Below are 6,352 nucleotides of genomic sequence, written 5' to 3' on the forward strand. Positions count from 1 at the left end.
CAAATATAGTAAAGAAATATTAAATACAAATACAAGGTTTTTTTGTTGTTTTTTTTTAAATAACTGCAGTAGTCAGTCTCTACTATTGAGTTGGTGTATTTTAGATTTAGGTTTGGTTAGATTTTATTTAGCTTGCTAGAGTTATGTCTGTCAAAATAAAACAAAGTTGACAACATGAAGAAAGAATGCTGGGATAAAATTCTTGTGCCAAAAAGGGTTAACATAGCAGCAGCCTGACAACTTATCCTCAGAGACCTGCATACCAGATTGGCCCTTGGCTGGCATCTGGGAACTTGAATTTTAGGAGGGCTCCCAGTACTGATAAAAGTGGCTCACTGTGCATAAACTGTCTGTGCAAACAATGTGGTTTGTGCTGAAGACCTGCTTGCCTCTGGGAGTCTGGAATTTTGTCTGGCATAGGTGCCAGGCAGAGATTGCCTAAGTGGCCAGCTCCCAGTAAAAACTCTGGGCTGTCACACACGACTGGGATTAAGTTCATCCAGTGTGACTCCACTGGGAGAGGATTCTTTGATGCTTCTTGCCCAGTTTTTCCAGATTTCACCTCAGGTTCTTTGCCCTTTGTGGATTTTGCTTTGTATCCTTTTGCTGTCTAAATTGTAGCGGTGAGTACAGTTATATGCCGAGTCCTAACAAATCAAACCTAGAAGTGGTCTTCAGGAAGCCTGACACAGATATGAAACAGGTTAATGTCCTACAAGGCAATAAAACTGCAGACTGAGTTATCTTTTATACCAAACAAAAATCACAAATAAATTTGTGAATTGTTTGTGCCACAGTGCCTGGTGCTAGAAGGAGTTGATAGTGGATGGCAGAAGAGCTATTCCAGTCACTGCCAGGCACAAGGATTACAAAGATGAGGAAAGGGCCCGAGCCATGTTACATAACTACAATAAAATGTAATAAATACGATTACAGATTCATAGTACATCTGTGGAGGAAGAATAGTATGTATAATGGTTACTGACAGACTAGAGTGGATTTCAATCCTGGCCCACCATTTACTAGCCCTGTGATACAATATACTTACCCTCCCTGAGGTTTCTTCATCTGTAAAATGACAATATAAACCTAGATGATAAAGTGTAGGAATTAAGTACAGCACAAATGGAAGGAAACATAGGAGTCACTACCTTTTTGCTTTTAGTATACACAGAGCACAGTCCTGTGAGGAATTGATGAATGCAATCCATGGGGATTTAGGAAGAAAAGTAGAGGCAAAGTAGTAGTTACCCTTTACTAACTTCCTGTGGTGATCTGGAGCATGTGTGGTGTGATATCCTTTCAAATGTTCAATGGTTAAAGAAAGGGGGAGGGGGAAATCAATACCTAAAGATAGAAACAATTTTAAAATTTAATCTAGCTTTGCAGAGGGTAGCATCAAAAATTCAATAGGAGTTTGAATCAGTGGGATTTAGTGTATTCTAGTAAATTATTAATTTCTTCAGTGTTCCTTTTTTATTTTTCCCCAAAGCTCTTTTTCCCCTGAGCTAAAACCACTCCATGCCATATATTCAGTGACATGGAAAATGCTCCAGCAACCAGCAGCCCCTGAGTGCCTTATGCTGTTGATCTCCTGCGTTACTCAAAAAGCGACTCTAAACAACCTCAGCATGTTAATGGAAAGGCAGCTCAGTGAGGCCACATGATACACTGTACTTGCTTCTGCTGCATCTGCTGCTCAGAGGCACTTCCAGCCAAATCTAAACAGTGTGCTGTCCTCTGAGGAACCAATAGAAAGGCCTGTGCAGAGGAGAGGAGGAAAAGCGCTTTGGGCAGGGCTGAGTTTTATAAAGGAGATAGAAAGCAAGGAGAACATTACCCACCACATAGCCATTTCCAGGGCAGCACCCAAAAGGAATATGTCACATTAAATTTGGGACGGTTTACAAAAGAAAACGAAAGAACTGCTATTTTCCAGAGGAAGATGGTTAGAATTATATACATTTTAAGATCCCCTTTACATACAAATCTAAAGTAACTTTAGAACATACTCATATATGCATAACTTGGTTCAAGGGGAAAATGTGATGATTTGCTGCTTAGGGAATATACCTAGAAAAAGACAGCCAGGTTTATTTTAAACCAAATGAATCTTCAGAGGAAATTAAACTTGCCCATTTGGGCTCTCTCTTGTCTTGGGCTTCCAGCGTTTTGCTGACAGATCAAAGGAGCTCCTCATCCCTCTCTCTTTAAAACTTGACCCAGTGGGTCAAGTTTGTCGCTGGGTCCTCTGTGCTCTCTCATGAAAAGCAAGCACCCTCCTCATGCCCTTTGATAGAACTTACTCCTTTGAGATTCTCAGTTTATATGCCAGCCTCCCTCTCTCAAAGGACCATTGAGGTCAGAGGCATTGCCATTGTTTATCCCCAGGTGTCTCTGACCATGCTACATCAACCCATTTTGCTGGCTCTCCTCCTTGCTCACCTTGTAATATTAATATGCCCTTTTCATTCTGACCTTGTTACTTACTTATGTACCTTGAGCAACCATACCCATGCTCCGTGTTTTAAGTGCTACCTGCATACAGATCATTCAAGTACATTCCTCCATTACAAGCTTTTCTCCTGAGCTCCAAGTACATAAAGCCACTGCCTAATGATCTGGGATGAACCATGGACCTCCCAAACCCAGTGAGTACAAACCTTATTATCCTCCCCCTTTAGATGCCTTCCTACCTTTAAGTCCCCTTACAATAAATGGCACCACCATTACCCCTGTATACAGGTCAAACTTCTTAGTCATCTGGCTCTCTCCCTTTCTTTCATTCAAATCAGAACTGCTGGTTCTCTTTCCCGATGAAAACACACACATACACACACACACACACACACACACACACACACCTCTTTTGCATGATATGTAAGTATAAATGTCCAGGGCATTTGAGGGGGGGCACCTTGATTCGTAGAGTTTACCAACATCTATGTCATAAATACTCTTGTCTTGGCTGCTTTCATGCTACCACTGTGACGTCACTGCATATGAGGAAGCTGGGAAGAAGTGGCCAGTAGCACACTGTTATGAAGAATATACACTATCTAGATCAGTGATGGTGAACTTGAGCTCTGCGTGTCAGCATTTTGAAAAACCCTAACTTAACTCTGGTGCCATGTCACATATAGAAATTTTTTGATATTTGCAACCATAGTAAAACAAAGACATATTTTTGATATTTATTTTATATATTTAAATGCCATTTAACAAAGAAAATCAACCAAAAAAATGAGTTCGCGTCTCACCTTTGACACGCGTGTCGTAGGTTCGCTATCACTGATCTAGATGAAAAATGGGCCACATACTAAATGTGATAAGCTCAGGGGAGGCCTGCATGGTGGGTCTTACAAACTCAGAGACAGGGTGGTCTGAAGATATCAATTCCTATCTAAAAGTGTGTCATGAGGGCTACGTGGGCCTGTAGCTTCTTTGACAAAGGTCAATCTTTACCTTTGAAATTGTCTATTGTCTTTGTGCATCAAAGAAAATATACCTTTGAAATAGCAGAGGACTATTCTTTCCCAGAACCAGATTTGCTTTGCTTTCTCCCACCTTCCTCATCTACCTCCATGGATTTCATGTAACCCTCCCTGGTTCCTCCCTGGATGCTAATCTATATATATAAAAGGCTAAGTGACTGACATACATCCGTGTGACCATCTGACCGATAGCCAGTACATATGATGTGCACTGGAAATCTATATATATAAAAGGCTAATATGCTAAGTGTCTGTCCGGGTAATGACATCACGTAGCAACACCCAGCTTCCTCTCCCTAGCGACTAGCCTCCTTGCAGTTTCTTCAGCCCAGGAACACAACTTGCTTCATAGCCAGGTGGAAACATTTCACACTAACCAAATGTCTGTGAAGTGTTTTCCCATGCCTCATTTGATCCTCGCAGAAGTCCTGGTAGGTAGATAGGAGACTCGGTGGAATCCTATTTTCTTTTCATTAGCCAGAAAACAGAGATTTAGAAAGCTTAGAAACTTGATCCAACTGAAAAGAAGTAAGAAATGGTGGAACTTGAAAATGACTTCAGGTTTTCTCACTGTGCAGAATATAGTCCAACACTGCTGCAGTTAAATATTTTACCTTTGTTCTCCCTGTGTGACCTACAATAATAATCTGCTTTGTGTTGATATTTACTGCTGTGTTGCTGACAATTACCTGAAAGAGAAGTTGGGGTGCTTCACTTCATATCTACACTAATAAAAGACAAACATGCAAATTGACTGTACCTTTGCTATGCCTTAAACCATGCCCACCAGCCAATCAGAGCAACTATATGAAAATTAACCCAACCAAGATGGCGGCCAGCAGCCACGGAGCTGGAGCAAGCATAAGGCTTGGTTGCCCCAATGATGGAGGAAGCCAAGCTTCCCAGCCTGCCGAGGCCACGGAGCTGGAGTGAGCAGGAGGCTTTCCTCTGCCCGCCCTGGCTGGCTCTGAGCTCCTCTCAAGGCTACAAAGTTTCAATTATAGAAGGTAAATAAATCCCAGAATAAAAAAAGAAAAAAAAAAAGGAGAGGCTGGGAGCTTCCGTTGCCGGGGGGCTTGGCCAGCCTGAAAACAGCCCTCAGCCCCTCACCCAGACTGGCCAGGCACCCCAGTGGGGACCCCCCATCCTAAAGGGGGTGAGGCCAGCCTGAAAACAGCCATCACCCCCTCACCCAGACTGACCAAACCTCCATGGGGTGAGGGTCCCCACTGGGGAGGGGGGCTTGACCAGCCTGCAAACTGCCATCAGCCCCTCACCCAGGCTGGCCAGGCACCCCAGTGGGGACCTCCACCCTGAAAGGGGTGTGACCAGCCTGCAAACCCCCATCAGCCCCTCACCCAGGCTGGCCAGGCACCCCAGTGGGGACCCCCACCCTGACCTGGGACACCCTTCAGGGCAAATCAGCCGGCCCCCAACTGTGCACCAGGCCTCTATCATCTATAATAAAAGGGTAATATACAAACTGACCCTAACAGCAGAACGACTGGGAATGACTGGTCACTATGACACACATGACCACCAGGGGGCAGATGCTCAATGCAGGAGCTGCCCCCTGGTGGTCAGTACGCTCCCACATGGGGAGCTCTGCTCAGCCACAAGCCAGGCTGACGACTGCCAGTACAGCGGTGGTGGTGGGAGCCTCTCCCGCCTCCTCATCAGTGCTAAGTATGTCCGACTGCAGCTTAGGCCTGCTCCCTGCTGGCAAGTGGACATCCCCCGAGGGCTGCTGGGCTGCCAGAGGGATGTCTGACTGCCAGCTTGGGCCCGATCCCCCAGGGAGCAGGCCTAAGCCAGCAGGTGGACATCCTATGAGAGGTCCCAAACTGCAAGAGGGCATAGGCCAGGCTGAGGGACCCCCCTGAATGCACAAATTTTTGTGCACCAGGCCTCTAATATATATATATATATGGCTAAGTTGACTTGTGCATCCACAATACATATAAAGTTCTTGCTGGTGCAAATCGCACAGATGTGTTTCAATCTGTCATTGTCGATCATGAATTTGGTTGACACTTCTATTATAGAGAAAGGGCGAATAGCGATATTAAAATGTTCTAATTAATTTTCTTTCAACGTGCACGAATCCGTCCACTAATGTATAAAATAAGCTGTAAAACTGCCATTCTCCAGAGCGTTTTTCTCAGTCTGTTGAGATTTTGCTTCCTGGTCATTGTCATCAGTTTGGCTCAACTAAACTCTTATAAGACTTTTTCTTAGGCTGAACATTCTTTCATGGACAACTATATAGAGACAATAAATATAAATATCCTCAAAAACAAAGGTAATATTAAAACATAGCAAAATAACTTTGTGATCTGTTTTGAGTATTTGACTTTGGTTTGTAATATAATTTATTTAAGTGTAAGTTTATATAATTTAATTGTTTGTAATGGCTGAATTTAAACATTGGCCCTCACAATTCCTAGAAATTTAACCATGGGCATTTGCAACCACACTATTGCATGATCTGGTGCCTGCCTGACATGCCAGACTAATTTTTCTTACTGTGTGTCTCTTCCCTTTAACCCTTTGCTTTGTGGATATTAGAACATTTTCACCTTAACTAAGCTGCTTTTGCCACTAACATTTCCCCCTTGCCTTCACCCATCCACCTAGCAAATACCTTGCCCCATTCATCGGGCAAACACATACTCATCTTTTAAGACTTAAAGTCATTTCACTTATAAACCTTTTCCATAATTCCCTACCCTCTTCCTCTAGGTATAATTGTACCTTTGTATCTTGTGTATAGTTTTAGCATGATACCTGGCTGGCACATATTGTTTACAAGTTTAGCTTGGCTACTAAACCATGTTGCCATGCCTCATTCATTTTTT

This window comes from Myotis yumanensis, unplaced genomic scaffold (genome assembly GCF_028538775.1).
Source record: "Myotis yumanensis isolate MYYU_CA2020_CCGP unplaced genomic scaffold, mMyoYum1.0.hap1 SCAF_2, whole genome shotgun sequence".
NCBI classification, from domain to species: domain Eukaryota; kingdom Metazoa; phylum Chordata; class Mammalia; order Chiroptera; family Vespertilionidae; genus Myotis; species Myotis yumanensis.